This window comes from Muscardinus avellanarius (assembly GCF_963383645.1).
Source record: "Muscardinus avellanarius genome assembly, chromosome: X".
NCBI classification, from domain to species: Eukaryota; Metazoa; Chordata; class Mammalia; order Rodentia; family Gliridae; genus Muscardinus; species Muscardinus avellanarius.
This window is the reverse complement of record NC_137792.1, coordinates 89,135,524-89,156,700: the sequence shown is the minus strand read 5'-3', so window position 1 is coordinate 89,156,700 and position 21,177 is coordinate 89,135,524. Positions and strand designations below refer to the sequence as shown.

At 35.7% G+C, this 21,177-nt stretch overlaps 1 pseudogene across 1 annotated transcript; it reads right to left on the bottom strand.

Moving 5' to 3' along the window:
* Positions 1-16,454: 16,454 nt before the first annotated feature.
* On the bottom strand, positions 16,455-17,369 carry LOC308278648 (serine/threonine-protein phosphatase 6 catalytic subunit-like; annotated as a pseudogene). Its single transcript has one exon. The product of its transcript is annotated as a serine/threonine-protein phosphatase 6 catalytic subunit-like (transcript).
* Positions 17,370-21,177: the final 3,808 nt, after the last annotated feature.

Genomic DNA, 21,177 nt, shown 5'->3' with positions numbered 1-21,177 from the left:
ATTGTTAAACATACCGTATGACATAGCAATCCTGCAGCTAAAGAAATAGAATTACACTCAAAACAAAATAAATGTTCACACAAAAATTCATGCATGATTTTTTATAGCAGTATTATTTATTATAGATCAAAACTGTAAATGATCACATCATTACTTGATGACTACAGCACTAATGTAAGGAATATTCTTTTTTAAAATTTTTATTGCTGCAACTTAGTCATACATCTTAATGGAGTATAAGATGGTAAAGACATACATGAACACATCACTCAATTATCCCTTACCCAATTCTCACCTATTTCCTCCCCCTCCTTCCTCATATTTGGCTTATTGATTGACTTTGATATGTTTATTCATGTAATTCATGTATACTAGGGAATTTCCCTATTTGACCCTCCCATCCGTCTCACTTAGGTCGTCTTATTTTCTCATCTATGGTTTCTCCTTTGTCTAGAGTTCTTCCTATGACCTTGAAAAAAGTATGGAGGATCCTCAGAAGAATGATATGAACTTACCATATTATCCAGCAATTCCACTTTTGAGTATCTACCCAAAAGAATGAAAATCAAACTACCAAACTAATGCTTGCATATCTATGTTTATATCTGTACAATTCACAATTGTCAAACCATGGACCCAGCCAATATTTCCATGAAGAGATGAATGGATTACAAACTATAGGATATGTATGCAATTAAAATTTACTCAGTCATAAGAAACAACAAAATTACACCATTTGTGGGGAGATGGATGGAACTGAAAAACATTATACTAAGTCAGATTAATCAATCACAAAAAGTAAAAAATCAGATACTCTCCCTAATATGTGGAAGCTAGAAAGAAAAAGGAATATTCTCTTTTAATATATTATTATTTGGCATAAAAATAAAGCACTAATGAATGTTATAAAATCAATAAAACTAGAAAATGTTATGTTAGGTAGAAGAAGCCACACACAAGTGGTAACATTACGTAATTATACTTATATACAATGTCCAGGATGAACAAATCTAAAGAAATGATCAATTAAAAACAAATCAAAGAGGCAGGCATGGTGGCCCATGCTTATAATCCCAGCATTTGGGAGGTGGAGACTGGAGGATAGCGGTTGGCAGACAGCCTCAACTACATAGGGAGGCCCTTTGCAACTCCATGAGATTCTGTTTCAAAAACATAAAAAGACTAAAAAATATGACCAGGGGTGTAGCTTAGAGGTAGAATGTCTCTGGGTTCTAGCCCTAGTATAGCAAAGGAGAAGAAGAAGAAGAAGAAGAAGAAGAAGAAGAAGAAGAAGAAGAAGAAGAAGAAGAAGAAGAAGAAGAAAGGAATGCAAGTGTGGTAACATGTTTCTGTCATCTCAGTAACTGGAATACTTAGACAGTGAGGCCCTGTTTCAAAAATAAATAATTAAATACAAATATACAGATTAGAGTTGGCAGAATAGAGAAAGACAGTGTGTTTTAGATTGAGACATGGAACTCAATCAGTAAGAAAACTGCTTCTTGGAAAGGGAAAAAAAGCAGTCAGAGATCAACAGAAGAATGACAGTTGAAAAGCAGTGGAATTGGATGCAGCACAAAGAGGAGAGAACTAGAAAGAGCTCTACATATTTACCTGGTGAGCAGAAAGCAGAGGCAGTGCCATCTCAGCAAGTCCATGCTAGAGCTGGTGGCTTGCTAGAGCTAGTGGTTTCTGAGATTCAGTGCTTTTCAGAGTTAAGTTCCAGCAAAGAAAGAGCAGAATCTTGTTGAGCCAGTGACTACAAAAATACTATAATCAAAAGCAATCACATTCTTCTCTCCACATTCAAATACCTCATGACTCAACTCTCCAGACATCTAGTCAGTCCACCCAGAAAAATCTTGTGGCTACAGCTAAACTAATCTCTACCTGCAGAGACTTAAGCATCATTCATCAATACCATGAGTTAACACTCTCCCAGCTTCTGCTTCCCAGCAGCCACAGAAAATTGCAACAGCAGGGAATAGACCTGTAGAGATTGTGAGCTTAAAAATCACCCCTGTGGGGGTGAGGATGAGGGATACAGGTAGAAATGTGAGAATGCGGAGAATGTGAGTTAGCAGATAGCCCCTAGGGACATCCAGATGGGTAGAACCTAGAGCCTACAGTTTGCTTCACCACTACTTGGTCTCCAGCATTACCAAGGACAATCATCAGTCCTGTCTGTGAGGTGAAAAAACTGCAACTGTGCTGCAGTCTTGGAAGGCTATAAATTTGTGTCCAGTGGTGTTTGGGCACTTACAAACATCAAGGCCAGAGGACAACAATGTTTCAAGTCAGTATAGCCCCCCAACCAAAGAACCAGCAGTGCTCCTGGGACTAAATAATTAACCCACTCAATGTCCAGGCTCTGAATGATACGAACTCTTTTTGCTAGCCCTTGGGTCCTGAAAGGAGGGAGGGAAAAATTCAGCAGGGGTTCACATGATCACAGCTACAAGATGGTAACTCAACACTTTTTCTTCTGACATAGTCTGTGCCTGATGTGCTTATATGCCAGTGACTGGCAGTGCTTAAAATCTGCTTTAGCTTAAAATGTGATCATAACCAACAGATCAATGGTTGTGTTGCTCACAGATACAGGTCACAAACTCAGAACATAATAAACTCTGGCACTTTAGAGCTTAGGCCCAGTGGCCACTGAGGCCAGAGATCAACACTGCAGCATTTCATTAGGTCACAATCAGTAGGACAGCAGTGGTATCTTTGGGGCATTAAATCCCAGCCAACAGGCTGCAGGCTTTGAACAAAATATCTGGTCCTATGGAGTTTGAGCCTGGAGACTATGGCAACCTGCAGCTAATCCGAAACTCCTGTTTGGCAGCACTAAGAACTATATCTTGTTAAAGAGGCTCTAGAGTACAAACTCAAAAGTTTGAGACAGACTTTTAGAGGCAAATAAATACCCCAAGCATAAACCTTACTATAAAGAGATAACAAATAAGTACAAAAATCTTACCCAAAGAGGAGGAGGAAGCCAAAACAACAGATAAAAATATGAGAATTCTGAAAATATAAAAAAATATAAAAATGAATAACAACAAAGAAATAATAAGGTACCACAACTAAACAAAAAGGAAGATAGGAAATATTCAGCTATAAAAATGCCAAAAGGAGAATTTAGAATTTTATTTTCAGTATGATCAAAAACTTCAGAGATTATATATATATATATATATATATATATATATATATATATATACAGAATATGATATAACATATAAATAGAGAACTTGAGGCCCTATGTAAGAACCAAAAAGAGGCTTTGAGCAAAACAAAGGAGATAATAAAATTAAAGACCTCATTAGAAACCATCTCTAGCAGTCTAGAACACATGGGAAATATAGACTTACTCTTGAAGGCAACTTATTAAAAATGACTACACAGTCAAAAATGTAGAAATGTCAATAAGACAACCCAAGAAGAATATACAAAAAATAGGGGATAATAAGAAATGACCCAACTAACAGATAATAAACATTAAAGAATGTGTAGAAGCAAAAACCAAGCATATCAGAAACTTTTTCAGAGAAATATCAGAAAATTTTCTAAACATAGTAAAAGACATGGGTATCCTTATACAAGAGACATTCAGAACACAAGTCAAGATAAAAGAATTCACCATGCCACATAATAAAATGTCTAGCATAGAGGCCAAGGAGAGAACTTTAAAAACACTGACAACAAAAGAACAGGTAACATTCAGGGGCAAAACAAGAATCACTTCAGACTTCTCAACCCAAGTCATAAAAGCCAGAAGGGGTTGGTATAATGTGCTTCAGACCCTGAAAGAAAACAACTTCTAGCCAATTTTGTTATATCCAGCAAAGATATCATTAAATCATGATTGAGAAACAAAAACATTCCAAGACAAGCAGAAACTAAATGAACTCATGACTACCAAGCCAGCACTAGAGGTAATACTTTCAAAACCACAAAGAATCAAAAAAGAATTAGTTATCAAGCCAGTTGGACAACTAAACAAAGAAGAAAAAACACTACATTAAACAGAATATATAACTAAAAAATACAAGAAACAAAAATCATCTCTCAATAACACCGAATGTCAAAATTCTTAATTCCCCAATTAAAAGACATAGACTGACAATGTGGATTAAAACACAATCTACAATATGCTACTTGCAAGAAATACACTTTACAAGCAAATATATCCATAAAATAATGGGTAAAGGATGTACAAAGGTAAAACATACAAATGGAGCCAGAAAGCAAGCAGGGGTAGCAATGCTCATATCTAACAAAGCAGACTTTAACCTAAAACCTATTAGAAGAGAAAAAGCAGACTCACTTCTTATTAATAAAGAAACAATCCAACAAGAAGATGTAATAAAGTAAATATTTATTCACGAAATGTGGGTGTAGCCATTTTTATAAAACAAAATCTTCAGGACATTTGTTCTCAAATAAATGAAAATACAATAATATTGGGAGACGTAAACACACACTCACCACTAGATCAATATTTCAGGCAAAATATGACTAAAGACTCTTCAGATATAAAGAACACCACAAACCAAATGGATCTTATTGACATATACAGAATATTTCAACCAGCAACAGTTGAATATTCATTTTTCTTTGGGGCTCCAAAAACATCAAAAATAAACCACATTCTGAGCCTCAAAGGAAGGTGCAGAAAAAAAAAGGTAATATAATTTTCTGCATCTTTTCAGGTCATAATTAAATGCAAATGAACTCAACAAGAAGTCCCAAAGAAATTAGATAAAATTATGGAGATTGAATGACACATTCTTGAATGAGGAGTGGATCAGAGAAAAAATGAGAGAAAAGTCCTCCTAGAATTAAATTAAAATAGAAACATGGCATACCAAAATCTATGGAACACTTTGAATGTGATTTTAAAAGCGAAATTTATAGCACTGAGTACCCACGTTAAAAAACAAACAAAACAAAAAACATAGTCACCAAATAAATAATAATGACATACCTCAAGGACCTGGAAAGTAGGAGTGGTTTATTCACAAAGCCATTAAAAGTCAGGAGATAATTAAAATATGAGCACAAATCAGTGAAATAGAGAACACAAAAACAAATACAAGCCATCAACAAAATAAAAAGCTAGTTTGTTCAAAGATTAGTCAACATAACCAAAATAAAGAATCAATCCAATTTATTAAATCAGAAATGAAAAAGAAGATATCACCACTGACAGCAGAGAAATCCATAGGATCAAAAACTATTTTGAAAATCTATACTTCTTTTGTGATACTGGTGATGGAACCCAGGGGCGTTGTGCCTCTGATAAACATCCCCAGCTCTATTTTTTAGTCTCTTATTTTTGAAACAGGATTTCACTGAGTTGCAAAAGGCCTCACTAAGTAGCTGAGGCTGTCCCTGAACCATGATCCTCTGGTCTCTGCCTCCCAAATGCTGGTATTAAGTGTGTGCCACCATGCCCAGTGAATTTATAATTTTAATAAACTGGAAAACACAGAACAAAACTATAACTTTTCAGAAAGCTGGTTTGAAACTATTCTTACAAATTTTCATCTTGTTTTTCCTCTGACCAGCTAAACCAAGTGCCTGTAAACCCAACACTTGAGAAGCTAAGACAGGAGAATAGCAGTTTCAATAAGTCTCAGAAATTTAATGAGACCCTATTTCAAAATTTAAAAAAAATAAAAAGGGCTAAGAGTAGAGTTCTGAGTTAAAATTCTCCTGGTTAAATCCTTTGTGCCTAAAAGCCATATAAATGACACATAAGGGTGATCTTTTAAAATTGAAAGAATGATGGGATTGGAAAAAAATATCTCATTTTCCTTGACCTGACATTATTTTCCTTCGGTGGCAAAGTATAGGTAATAGTGGGTTTAAAATGAAGCAAGTAAATTTAGTAAGAAATAGCCACCAAGGAAAGAATTGGGTCTGCTCATCTTAAACTCTAAGAGGTGCTATTTCTTACCAGATATCATGCATATGGGCAACAGAAGATCACCTATAGGCTAGGTCCACCAGAAAAACTATTTCTTTTTAACAATATATTCATTGTTCCTAAAACTCAGCCTACATTATAGAATAAACTGTACACTGAATGATAATGTCTGTCAACATAAATACATGTTATATCATGAACATACACAGTAAATTATGAACATTAAATTGATTCAATTTTATAAAGTTTATGTTACCTACAAAGCTGAGGAAGTTAGCACAATTGAGTGGGTAAGCTATAAGGAAATAGACAGTGATAGAAATCAGCAAACTGGTGAACATATGCCCACTCTAAATATGGCCTTTACTATTCATTGAACACAGATTATTTCCATGTGGGAATCTACACATATATGTGGCCAATTAAATTTTAAGAAATGAGAGAATTTTAATTTGTATTAAAATTTTCTAATTTCTAAATAAATAGACATCTATAATAAAAATGTATTCCATTATTGACACCATATGTATACTTCCAGCCCTTGATCTACAATATATTAGTGGAACCACTTAGAACAACTTTGAAGTGGCTAGGGTAAGTATCTGTTCTGGTTCTCCTGTGAATTGTCTTCTTTCATTGACCTTGTTTGGTATTTTAATGTCTGCATTCTGTTTTATTCTAGATTTTATTTGTTCCTATCATACACATCATTTTTTATATCAATCAATATGTCTGGCTTAACCAGGCATGGGGGTGCATGCTTGTAATCCCAGCATTTGGGAGGCTGAGACAGGAGGATCATGGTTCTTGACCAGCCTCATCTACTTAATGAGGTCTTTTGCAACTCAGTGAGACCCTGCTTCAAAAAAAGAAAAGAATAAAAAAATAGGGCTGTGGGTGTAGCTTGGAGATATAATGCCCCTAGGGTTCCATACTTAGTATCACAAAAATATATTGCTTAATATTAATAATACTGACCTTTAGATATGCTCTGGCTTAATGTTCAAGATGAAAATTTCAAAATCTTGCCTTTTACTATAAAGAAATTCATTTATAGGTCTACTGCTTTGCTCTTTCCTTTCTATTTACTACTGTTCAATATGGTCAGTAATAAAATGCTGAAATTACTGTGACCTTAGATAAACAGTAGTCTCCTCTAATAGCTTTGGCAAAATATCTTTTGGTAGTACACCAAGATAAATTTTATAACTTTCCTGACATTAGAGGGAAAATAGAATGTCTTTTTTAGAAAACATATACACCCAGAAACCCTATCTTCTCTGCTTGTTTTCTATTTCACACTAGAATCTTAAAAGAGTTTAGGTACCACAGTTTCCTGTGTAATTATATCATTATATAATTCTATTATAATCTTAATCTCCATCTCCTTTGCTAGAATGGGTTCTGAGAGAAAAGACTATGTCATACTCATTTCATATATAATGACAAACACAGTGTTTGAAATATAACAAATTTTAATATATAGTTGTTGAACAAATGAATTAATGCATCCATTCTGTATAAATATGTTCCACCATTTTTCCAGTGAGCTAAATCAAAACTGGCTGGTATTAATAATAATGAATTATAAAATCCATGCTGGACAGGCTTCTTATATGCGACCAACAAATTACCAATTGAAAGGTACTGCAGACACTTTACTATGAAATAAAATATTAATGTGAGCAAATATTCTATATTAGATCCTAATCTGAAGTCCTTTTGTAAGCTAAATAATAGCTTCCAACAATGTATATATTCTTTTTTTAAGGAATAAGCATTTTTAATTTAAATAGTGTTATATAAAATGCTAACTTTTTGTCAGGACATAGTATATACTACATTAGATAAAATTATTTTTTGACAAACTTCCTATAATCTTTTTATTAATTTACACTGAGGGAATATAGCACCTTTCATCCAAAGAACTGAAGGTGCTTTACAAACAATAGCGTTTAAAAAACAATTACATTAAAAAATCTGGATTCTTGCTGTTAAGTCTCTTCAACTTGATACACAATTTTCTGGATGCTGATGGAAAGGAATTCTATTTTGGACAATGACAGTGGCTCAGAAAGAGTCCTGTTTTGCTTCCACAGGATAGACATTTTACAAAACCTGGTGCTGAGCTCACAAAGCAAAAACACATAAATCTTAATGCAATGAACAATGTTTCAACCTTACTTCAAAAGCAAAACTTAAGGTTTAAGAGAGCAAAATCTTCCAACAGTTCTAGATATCCAGACGTAATAGGAGCTGATGCACGTTGGATATTAGATGTACTCTTGATTCAGGCTTTTTAGGATCACACCCAAATAAACACAATTAAAATAGTGAGATTTTTCCAAGAGACACATTGACCTAAAAAATGCTAGCCAAGAGCATATCAGCCAAAATGAGAAAAGGGAGTAAACAGCAATTCAAAGTAGACAGTTCTCACTAGAGCCTAGAACATTTTATTAAAAACCAAGTATAGCATAGGCAAATAAAAATAGTTCTTACTCCCATTAATACAAAATAAGGGATTTTACATTCAGCTCTAGATACAAGGAGTAACAGATCCTTTTGCCTACAAAACGATGACTTGCTAGCATCTTCCATCACACGATTAATTCTATATAATACATAGCCCTTATTTATTGGAGGGATCAAAATATTTCTTTTTTTTCATTTTTTTTAATTTATTTTTTATTGGTGCAATGTATTCATACATCATAGTGGTATAAAGAAAATACTTTTGTAGACATACATGCACATCTCGTCCAGTTAGCCCCTACCACGATCCCCACCCCATTCCCTCCCCATCCCTCCTTCCCACGCTTGGCTTACTGGTTGACATCTAGTATTATAGCAATTTATATAATATTAACATTGATAATCTCACATAACAGTTTCATTTGTCTGGTACCAAACTTTTGATGACTTAAAGATAACATTTCAATATTTCTTTTTGCTTTCTTTCTTACCAGAGAATATTTTTTTCTTTTTTTTTAGGTGAAACTATCATACATTTATTTATTTATTTTTCAGAAAAAATCTATCCTGATATGGAATATGGACTCTAGATACCCAAAACAGTCTTAAAGAAGAACAAAGCTAGAAGATGTATATTTTCTGATTTCAAACCATATAAAGCTACAATAATTGAAACAGTGTAGTACTGTTCTAAAGGCAGATATATAAACCATTGGAGCTAAATAAAAGCCTAAAGATAAATTCTTCCATACATTGTCAAGTTATTTTTGACAAGGTTTCCATGAACTTTTGGTGGAGGAAATACTAGTCTTTTAACTAAATATTGTTGAAAAATAATAATAAATGAAAAAGAATAAAATTGAACCCTTACCTAACACATATACAAATATTAACTCAATATAGATAAAAGACCTAAATATAAATCTTAATACTATAAGCTTTTAGAAGAAAATCTGGGTCATAAAACCTCACAACATTGAAATTGGCAGTGATTACTTGGATATGATTTCAATGGCACAGGCAACAAAAGAGTAAATAAACTCCCTAAAAAATAAAAAAAAATATTGTATATCCAAAGACAATGTAAACAGAGTTAAAAGTTACTGATCCTCTTCCAAGAGTTCCTCCTATGACCCATTTCTCCCTAACTCTCACATATTAGGGAAAGCATCTGATTTCTTATTTTTTGTGCCTGACTAATCTCACTTAGCATAATGTCCTCCAGTTCCATCCATTTCCCTGAAAATGATGTAATTGAGTTTTTTTTGATGGCTGAGTAAAATTCCATTGTGTACATATCCCACAGTTTTGTAATCCATTCATCTGTTGATGGACATCTTGGCTGGTTCCATAGTCTGGCTATGGTGAATTGTGCAGCTATGAACATAGATACACATGCATTAGTTTGGTAGTTTGGTTTCTTTTCTTTTGGGTAGATACCCAACAGTGGTATTGCTGGATCAAATGGAAGATTTGTTCCCATTCTTCTGAGGATTCTCCATACTGTTTTCCAAAGTGGTTGCACTAATTTGCAATCCCACCAACAATGTCTTAGAGTTCCCACTTCTCCACATCCTCGCCAGCATCTGTTGTTGTTTGTGTTTTGAATGATGGCCATTCTAGTTGGAGTTAGGTGAAATCTCAGGGTAGTTTTGATTTGCATCTCTCTGATTGCCAGTGATGTTGAGCATTTTTTCATGCATTTATTGGCCATTTGAATTTCTTCTTTTGTGAAGTGTCTATTTAGTTCCTTTGCCCATTTTGTTATTGGATGCTTTGTTTTCTTAGTGTTGAGTTTCTTGAGTTTTCTGTATATTCTAGATATTAGTCCTCTATCAGTGGTGTAGGTGGCAAAAAACTTCTCCAATTCTTTTGGCTCTCGATTGAGGTTCTTGATAGTTTCCATTGCTGAACAGAAGCTCTTCAGTTTCATGCAATTCCATGTATTGATTCTCCTTTTAATTTGTTGTGCCTTTGGGGTCTTGTTGTGGAAATGTTTACCTGTGCCTATGTGTTGTAATGTTGGACCTATGCCCTCTTCAAAAAGCTTCAAGGTCTCTGGTTTAATTTCCAAGTCTTTGATCAATCGTGAGTTGACTTTTGTAGAGGGTGAAAAAGTGGGATTAATTTCCAATTTTTTGCATATGGTTAACCAGTTTTGCCAGCACCATTTGTTGAAGAGGCTATCTTTTTTCCAGTGTATGTTTTTGGCCCCTTTGTCAAAAATCAATTGGCTGAAAGTGTGTGGACTTTTTTCTGGGTCTTCTATTCTGCTCCATTGGTCTATATATCTGTTCTTTTGACAGTACCATGCTGTTTTTATTACAATGGATTTGTAGTATAGTTTAAAGACAGGTATTGTGATTCCTCCTGCATGTTTTTTGTTGCTGAGAACTACCTTGGCTATTCTGGGCCTTTTGTTATTCCAGATAAATTTAAGGACTGATTTTTCTATGTCTGTGAGGAATTATCTTGATAGTTTAATGGGCAGTGCGTTAAATCTGTAGATCACTTTTGGGAGGATGGCCATTTTAATAATATTTATTCTGCCAATCCATGAAAATGGAAGATCTTTCCATCTTCTAAGATCATCTTTGATTTCTTTTTTCAGTTTTTTATAATTTTCTTTGTAGAGATCTTTTACCTCCTTGGTCAAGTTTATTCCTAGGTATTTTCTTTTCTTTTGGGAAATCCTGAGTGGAAGTGTTTTCTGAATTTCTTTTTCAGTGGATTGATGGTTGGTGTACAGATAAGCTTCTGATTTTTTAAGATTGATTTTGTATCCAGATACTTTGCTAAATTTGTTGATCAGTTCTATAAGCCTTTTGGTTGAGTTTGTTGGGTTTCTAAATATAGTATCATGTCATCTGCAAATAGTGAAAGGTTGAGTTCTTCTTTTCCTATTTGTACTCCTTTGATTTCCTTTTCTTGCCTTATTGCTCTGGCTAGAGTCTCTAGTACTATATTGAAGAGAAGTGGTGATAGTGGACATTCTTGTCTCATTCCAGTTTTTAGGGGGAATTCTTGAAGTTTTTCCCCATTTAATATGATGTTGGCCATGGGCTTATTGTAGATTGCCTTAATAATGTTGAGATATGTTCCTTCTATTCCAAATCTCTGCAGTGTTTTAAACATAAATGGATATTGAATTTTATCAAATGCTTTTTCAGCATCTATTGAGATGATCATGTGATTTTTGTCTTTGATTCTGTTTATATGATGAATTGCATGGATTGATTTTCGTATATTGAACCAGCCTTGCATCCCTGGGATGAACCCTACCTGGTCATGGTGTATGATTTTCTTGATGTGGTTTTGAATGCGTGTTGCTAGTATTTTGTTTAATAGTTTTGCATCCAAGTTAATCAGAGATATAGGCCTATAGTTTTCCTTCCTTGAACTCTCTTTATTCGGTTTGGGTATTAGTATGATGTTGGCTTCATAGAATGTATTTGGGAGAGTCCCGGTATTTTCTATTTCGTTCAATAGTTTGAGTAGTATTGGGGTTAGCTCTATAATGATTTTATGGAATTCACTTGGGAAACCATCTGGTCCTGTGTTTTTCTTTGATGGTAAGCTCTTTATTGCTGTTTCAATCTCTTTGATTGCTATTGGTTGGTTTAAGTGTTCTATATCTTCTTTACTCAGTTTAGGATGTTTGTATTTATCTAGGAAGTTGTCAGTTTCCTCCAGATTTTCCATTTTGTTGGAGTATAGTTTTTCAAAGTATTTTCTGATAATCCTCTGGATTTCTATGCTGTCAGTAGTAATGTCTCGTTTTTATCTCTTATCTTCATAATTTGGGTTGATTCTCTCTTTTTTTTTTTAGTTAGGTTGGCTAGTGGTTTATCAATCTTGTTAGTTTTTTCAAGAAACCAGCTTTTGGTTTTGTTGATTTTCTGTATTTTTTATTCTCTATTTCGTTAATTTCTGCTCTAATTTTAATAATTGCCCGTCTTCTGCTGGCTTTGGGGTTGAATTGTTCCTGCTTTTCAAGGGCTTTGTGGTGTGTCGTTAGACTATTTTTTTGAAGATTTTCTGTTTTTCTTATGTGAGCACTCAGTGCTATCAATTTTCCTCTTAATACTGCCTTCAAAGTGTCCCAGAGATTTTGATATGTTGTATTTTTATTTTCATTTGTTTCTAGAGATTTCTTGGTTTCACCTCTTACATCTTCTATGACCCATTCTTCATTCATACGTGTGGTGCTCAGTCTCCACATGATTACGTTGTTTCTCTGGGTCTTCTTACAGTTGATTTCTAGTTTCATTCCATTATGGTCTGAAATGACACAGGGAAGTATGTAACATTTTTTTAAATATGCTAGTGCTCATTCTGTGTCCCAGGATGTGATCTATTTTGGAGAAGGTTCCGTGAGCAGCTGAGAAAAATGTAAACTCTGCTGTAGTTTGGTGAAGTATTCTACATGTGTCGAAAATGTCCATTTGGTTAATGGTGTTCTTTAGTTCTGAGGCATCTTTACTGACCCTTTGTCTGGAAGATCGATCTAGTATTGTGAGAGGTGTGTTGAAGTCTCCCAATATAATTGTGTTGGGATTTATGTGTGACTTCATGTCACAAAGAGTTTCATTTATGAAAGTAGCTGCCCCTATGTTTGGGGCATAGATGTTTATTATTGTTATTTCCTCTTGCTGGACTATTCCTTTTACCAGTAAAATGTGACCTTCTTTGTCTCTTCTAATAAGTTTGGGTTTGAAGTTTAACTTGTCTGATATCATAGTTGCTACTCCTGCTTGTCTTCGAGTACCATTAGCATGAATTACCTTGCTCAAGCCTTTTACCTTTAGTTTGTTCCTATCTTTACTTGTAAGGTGGGTTTCTTGTAAGGAGCAGATGGATGGATTTTGGTTTTTAATCCATTTTGCTACTTTCTGTCTTTTTGTTGGAGAGTTGAGGCCGTTTACATTCAGTGTGATTATAGAGAGATAATTTTTAATTTCCAACATGTTAGGATCTTATTTCTGTTTGAGATACTGTTTATTCTTCTTTGCTTAGTTGTCTGCTGGATGGGAATTCTTGTTTCTTTGGTTCTGCTGTGTATTACCTGTTTTTTTTTTATGTAGTTAATCTTTCAGTATTTTCTCAAGGGCTGGTTTTGAAGACATAAATTCCTTCAGTTTCTCTTTGTCATGGAAGCTTCTTATTTCCGCATCTAATTTGATGGATAGTTTTGCTGGGTAGGAAATTTTTGGCTGGAAGTTGTTTTCCTTCAGAGTTTGGAATATGTTACTCCATTCCTTTCTGGCTTTCATGACCTGGTTTGGAAAATCTGGAGTGATTCTAATTGGTTTGCCTCTGAATGTCACGTGGCTGTTTGTTTTTGTTGCCTCAAGATTCTCTCCTTGGCTTCCACATTAGTCATTTTGACAATTATGTGGTGTGGGAATCCTCTTCTCTGATCCTGTCTAAAGGGAGTTCGATACATTTCCTGAACCTGAGTATCGACCTCTTGCTCTATGTTTGGAAAATTTTCTGCTATAACTTCCTTGAAGAGATTATTGATCCCTTTGGTTTCACCTTCTTTTCCCTTCTCTATTCCAATTATTCTTAGGTTAGCTCTCTTAAAATGGGCCCATATTGCTTCAATATAAGATTCCTGCTGTTGGATTGTTTTTTCTAAATTAGAAACTATGCGTTAATTTTTGGAGTGATCATCTTCTAGGAGCAAGATTCTATTTCCATGTGGTCTAAACTGTTGTTTATACTTTGAATTGAGGCCTTTATTTCAATGATTGTATGCTTTATCTCTTTTTGACTCTCTCTGAATTCTTTTCAAAAGTCCTCTATTATTTCTAAAGTTATTTTCCTGATTTGATCTTCTATAGATCACTGGATCTGTGTTATCAGATTCTGATGTTGTGGGGTTGTAGGCATTCACTGCTCCATTGTTAATTTTCTTTCCCATGATTCTGGAAGTTTGTGCCTTCTCTGGTTTCTTCCCTGGGTCACTATGAGTTCACTTAAGGTGTTCTGGATCTCGAGTCTGACGTATGTCAGTCACTACTATTCCTTTACTGGGTTGTATCGCAAAGTCTCAGTCCCAGGGAGTCAATTGAGGCTGCTTAGATCGTGGGGCGTGCCAAGTTGTGCATTCTCCAGCGGGGAGTTGTGACTATGGTGTGATATCTCTGCCACCACCACTCCCCCACTGGGTTGCACTCCTAAAATCTCCGACCCAGGGAGACTATCTGCGCAAGTCCCTGGGAGTACAGTACTGGGATTTCTCCCCTAGGGGCCGCAATTTGACTCATGGTTGTTGAGTGCGCTGATGGAGCTCTAGTGGATGCGGTAGATTCGCAGCTGCCGCCGCTGGCAATATAACACCATTGCCATGCCCTTAGCTGTGAGGCTGGCATATTTCTTCTCTGCTTTTGAGCTCTGCTCTGAGTCCCTGCCAGGTGTGCTGTCCCCGGACCTTGGGAGCTTTAGATGTTCCCTGCACTGAAAAAACTGCTGACTGTCACCCAACTTTTCAGCAACTGCTCACCTCGACTCACTGTCCACCCCTCCTTTCTGGAGCCTGGTGCCTGGTTGAGTGCATTGGTCTTCAGCCATCTGTTGAATTCGCCGCTGCCGACGGCAATAAGGTGCTACTGTCACGTCCTCGGCTGTGAGGTTGGCATAGTTCTTCTCTGGTTTTGAGCTCCGCTGAGTCCCTGTGGGGTGTGCTGATCCCAGCCCTTGGGAACTTTAGACACTCCTTGCGCCAAAAAAACTGCTGACTGCTGCCTGGCTGTTCAGCAGCTGCTCACCTCGGCTCGCTGTCCACCCCTCCTCTCTGGTGCCTGGTGGCTGGTTGAGTGTATTGGTCTAGAGCCTTCCGGTGAACTTGCCACTGCCGCCAGCAGTAAGGTGCTGCTGCTGCATCCTAGGCCGCGAGGCCGGCGTACCTCCTCTCTGGATTTGAGCTCCGTTCTGAGTCTCCCTCCTCTCTGGAGCCTGGTGCTGCTAGGGAAGATGTAGCCCACGCCGCTCCATGCCGTGGCTCTGGCCGCTCCAGCTGCTCCACACCGCGGCTCCGGTTGCTTTGCACTGTGGCGGCCACAGCACTTTGGGCTGGTTTCTTTCTAGTGTCTTGTTTTTCCAGCCCTCTTTTTCTCTGTCTTTTGTATTTACAGTTTTTATTTCTTTGCTGGTGGTGTTTTCTGGCTCTGAAAGGCGCTGGTTTTGTGGTAACAGAGATCGATTGTTAGCAGGACTTGTAAGTGCTGCTTTTCTCTGTCACCATCTTCCCGAAAGTCTCTCAATTGAAATTTTAACTCAATAACCAAAGGATCAAGAACTTTTATTAGGAAAAAAGAGTAACCGTAAGCTAACAATGTAAGCTGTTTAAAATTTCTAAACTTAACCTATTAGGGTTTTAATATTACTTTATTAAAAAATACAAGGAATTTGAAAAAGATCATTACAATTCTTAATATACAAAGTCATAAGCTATAGCAGTTTTTAACTAAAATTTAAAAACACAACATGGAGGGCAGCCCTTTAGACCAATTTATTTTATATCCTTTTAAAATATCATCCAACAAAGGACACTGGAGTTTACAGCTGCGACAGGTGTACATAACTCGAGGCATCTGCAGTCCATCGTGCCCACTGAACAACAACTTTGCTGCAGAAATTTCTTAAAACTTACCAAACTAAAACAAGAGGCTGAATGATACAAAAGGAGGAGTATTTCAGTGTAACTGTCAATTGGCTTTTTTAAAAAATGGAAACACATCCTGTTTCCCCAGACCAGTAAATAAGCAAGAGCGACATGCAGTAGTGTGAGTATTAAGACATCTCTCAGGTCTTCTCAAATGAGTCCAAGGTAGTGATGGAGAGGGAGAAACGGATAGTAAAACATTTGCTATAGATACCATAACAAACAATAGATTTAGATAATTTAAAATAAAAAAAAACGCAAGAGGCAGCATTTCAGCAGCAAAGTGCTCAATAAAAAGTATTTTGTAGAGGGTAATACAAGAAAGTTGGGGTAAGAAGAGGGCAAAAAAATGGGCCAGCAGGATGGGCGAAGGCCTCAAAGGAAATACGGCATTGTTTTTCTGGGAGGAATAACACGTTCTGAATCTGGAACTGCCCGGAATAACTTTGGTTCTCTTGTATTGACATCTTTGAAGACCATGATAGAAGCAATATTTCCACAGTGGTAGCAGTAGTTAGGAGCCGACCACACTGTAACCAGCTTCTCATCAAACATAAACTTATAGCCTTTGTGCACAAGCTGATGTGCTCTGCAGATGAGTTTTAAGTTGTTTATATGAACAAACTCATTTGTGACCTTAGCTCCAAAAAGCCAACCTGCTCCTCAGGGACTGATTGCCCAGGTATCCACATCTTCTGGATCTGACCACACCAGGTCACAAAATGCTCCTTTATGGGGAATTTCTTGATTCCTTTCAATGGTTTGAATTTGATCCAGTGTTTTGATATCAGGAGATAAACCACCATGAACACACGAAATCTGCTCAGGTATTAAATATACTGTGAGCATATCAAAAACTTTGGTACAATATCTCCAGGCATTAGCATTTCCATATTTGGTTTGGCACTTATCATAAAATCCATACACCTGTGTTATTTGTCTACTTTCATGATTTCCTCGTAAAAGTGTAATACGATCAGGGCATTTAGCCTTTAGTGCAAAAAGGTAAGTGAAGGTCTCCAAACTATAGTAACCTCTGTCTACAAAACCACCCATGAATATGTAGTCGGTGTCAGGAATCTGACCTCCAGTTCTGAATAGTTCACAAAGGTCATAAAACTGTCCATGTATGTCTTCACACACTGTTACTGGTGTTGATACTGGCTGAACATTTGACTCTTCCAAGAGAAGGTCACAAACATAGTCACATAGCCGCTTCAGGTCGTTCTCTGGCAGATACTTGCACAGCCGCGCTATCTCCACATATTTGTCCAGATCTAGCGGCGCCATCTTAGGAATTGCAAGCCACTGTGCAGTGGCAGCAGCGGCAGCTGGAGTAGCTGAGGCAGCGGCGGAGGCCGAAGCCGGAAGTCTCCCAATGTATATATTCTTATGCATAAAAGCAGTAGCTATACACTTTTCCCCTGAATGGCAAAAGGAATTTTGGATATGTGATTAAGTATATCGATTTTCAAATGGCAAAATTGTACTGAATTATTCAGGTAAGACAAACCTAGTTTCAGGAGTCCTTTAAAGAGGACCTTTTCCAGCCTGTTTATTTAGAGACCTGAACAATATCTCTAAAGCAGGATCTGAGCGATTTGACATTGGCCTTAAATATGGAGAAAAGGAGCCAAGAGCAAAATAATATATACAGGTTCTAGAAGCCTTCTAGATTCCTTGGAAAGAACCCAGCCACAGTAATATTTTAATGCTAGCCCAGTGAAACACATGTTGGATTTCTAACCTAAAGAGCTATAGAAAAATGAATTGCTTTAAGCCACTAAATTTTTGATATTTTTACAGTATCATTAGAGAACTAATGCAAGAGTGAACTCAGAATAAGTCATATTAAAAAGTGTTTGGCCATATCCACATCATAGATATAATTTTCCTGTATTGAATATTTGTTAACTATAAAAAATAAATTATCATTAACCCTTCATAAGCCAAGCTATAAAGCAGTAATATTTAGTAAAATACTTTATAAACATTGTTTGTCTTTAATAACATCTATTCATAAATTATGGTAATTAAGATTAAAAAAAATCTCTGACTGCTGTGTATCATTATCCAGGTGGCTGGGAGTGCAAGCCTTTCAAATGTTCCTGCTAACACTAGTGTTTACCAAATCCTTTCCATGACCCTTTACAATAGGGGTTATAACAAGAGTTCCTAAGATGTCAGTCCATTTTTATAAAAGTATGATATGTCCAGTGTGAGGACTAGAAAATATATTTGTTAGATATGTTTCCTTATTTACAGAATAATGTCTCTGAGCTTGAAAGTAAAATGGACTCTGTTGTCTTATCCTGGGGGAACTAGATTGGCTATGTGGTGCACCAATATCTTCAATGCTATGATTTAAATATAATTTTTCTTTCCAAAACTCATGTTGAAATGTCAACATCATTGTGGAAGTGTTTGAAGGTGATTAGGTCATCAAGGTGAATTAATGCCTTTCTTGAAATATGATGTTCATTCTTGCCAGAGAAAGTTGCTACAAAAGAAGTTTATCCCTTCTGTTCTGTCTCTGACTTCCACATGTACCACTTTTCCACCATTTTAAGACAGGGCACAAGGACTTCACCAGATGTGGCCACTTGATCTTGTGCTTTCAGTCTACCAAACTGTAAGCTAAATACACTTAGTCCATTTATTAATTATCTAGTTTCAGATTTTCTACTATGGAGACATCAGAAAGACTAAGACCATCTTCAACAATTTCTCAAATAAGACCTCATGTATGAGAGCACTTTGAAACTATACATAAAGGATTATTATTACCAACTTTCTTTAGTCTATTTACTTTCTTTTTAAAGATTCTAGTTATACCTAGAATCCTCATTAATGATGACAGTAACAACCTATTTACAGAAATAATTTAATCTTTCAGTGTCCCTTTATCTATATCTTTCTTTCTCACAAGAACCCTTTGACATAAGAGGTTCTGTTTTCAGTAACCTCATGGACAGAGGATGGAATTGAAGTTAAACTTATGTGATGAAAACTATGTGGATATATAAGAAATTAGATTATACAATCAAATAGGTGAACTGCATGAAACATGAATTATAAGCTATGATTAAAAGGTCATTATCACATGTAAAGTAAAAAATAAGGAATTGGCCCAAGGTCTCATAAACACTTTCAGAACAGAATCCTGATGGTAAATTATGGAGACTCAGGAAGTAGAAGAAACACATAAGGGTATGGTGATTATTAAACCATTACATGTCAGATCACTAGAAATAATCATTTCAAGCTCTATTCAAATCTGAGTTCTCAAGTCTTTCTCCATGCAGAAGCTTTTAAGTTTAATTATGACTTGGTCAACTCCTCAGGAACTATGTTAAATATGAACCTAGAAGTGAAGGCTATCAAGAAATGCAACTTCTTGGCAAAGCAGAAAAGACAGAAGCAGTGGCTGCAAAGCAAAATTGCCAATGTGCTTTACCAGTAGACTTTGTATAATGGAATTTGCTCTGTTTGTCTCCAACATAATGACCAAAATATAGGTGATTTTTTATGGTACTGGTTTTCCTAGAAATGCTTCTACCTCCGGGATATACTCCCAGACCTAATTTTTATATTTTTATTTGGAAACAGGGTCTCTTAAGCCAGCAAGGTTGGCTTCGAACCTGTGTGATCCTCCTGTCTCTCCATCTTCCAAGTGCAGGGATTACAAGCTTGTGCCACCACACCAGCGAAAATGTAGGTGATTTTTAAGCTTATTTAGTTTCTTTGTATGAAATAGATACTTGTGCAAAATAAAGGCGTTTCATCTGCTGAGTATGTTATATAATAAATACCATTTCGACTTTTACCTGACAAAAATGCAGTACTCTCCTCCAAAGTTACAAGATAACCCAAACAAGACCATGAGATTAAGTTTCTTTTTCATTTTATTCACTAAAGAATATGGATTTTGTTATGAAACAGATATTGTTAAGAACTTTATAGGCAGAATTATATATTACTCTCCATCCCCATAAATGATATATGCAGATTTTACTTCCACATAATTCCCAGTATGGACCTGACCTATGGGCTGACATTTTGTTGTGAATATTTAAGCTAATGTCTGCTTTAGTGTCCTGTGCAGAGTCAAACAAAATGTTTCCCAATCAACTTTAGTTAAGTGTTATGTATATGCTTATGAGCATTGCCAAGGAAAAAATGGGTCATCTATTTTAAAGAGATTACTTGCTATCTGTCTAAATGAGAGTCCCTAAAAGGCTTTGGGGGACTTTATTCTCAAAGAACACATTTCAAAAGAAGCTTTACATTTACCCAAACTATAGAAAGCTATCTCAGCTGTAAAATGAAAATACCATCTCACTAATTACATCCTTTCATTATTGGAATGCAGTTCTGTTTGATGTACCAGGGTTGTTGTAGTAAATGATAAGTTCAAATGTCTTTCTCAGAAGAAGGGCATTTACTACACTTCATTGTCTTTAGGTTATGTCACCCTTCCCAATGAAAAGAAACCTTGATCTGCTTATTATGGGAAACCTTTTACAAGTGTCACTTTGTTTCAGAACTTCACCATTACTAAAACTTTTTATTACATCTGCTCTGCCTTGCATTTCAAAACTTAGATAACTGAATTATAAAAATACATACTAACTCTTTAGTTATCCAAATTTAAAAAAATCAGCTTTGACTAATTTTTTTACTAATAGTATATCCAATCACATTCATTTAAGCTCCTGTCATATCCCAATGCATTTGGGACAATTTTTAAAATAGTTACTTTTCCACTACATCTCTAATATTTATTTACCTGAATCAAGTTTCACCTCTATCATCTTTGTTTCACAATCAAGCCCCTACCTATAGATTAATTCTACAATACTAAAGATTTATAATAATTTGTGCTTATTTGAGTGAGAATAAAGCCAATACACCGAAGGAAGAAAATATACATATTTATAAAATAAAGTATAGAAGAAGGTTTAGAAATCATCTGATCTTTCCTCTAATTTTACACATATAAAAACTACAATTAAGGAAAATAAATTACTGGGGAAATTCAAAATGGTGACTGTGAGACATAGCACATATCAGTAGCTGTAACAAATAAAATTCAACT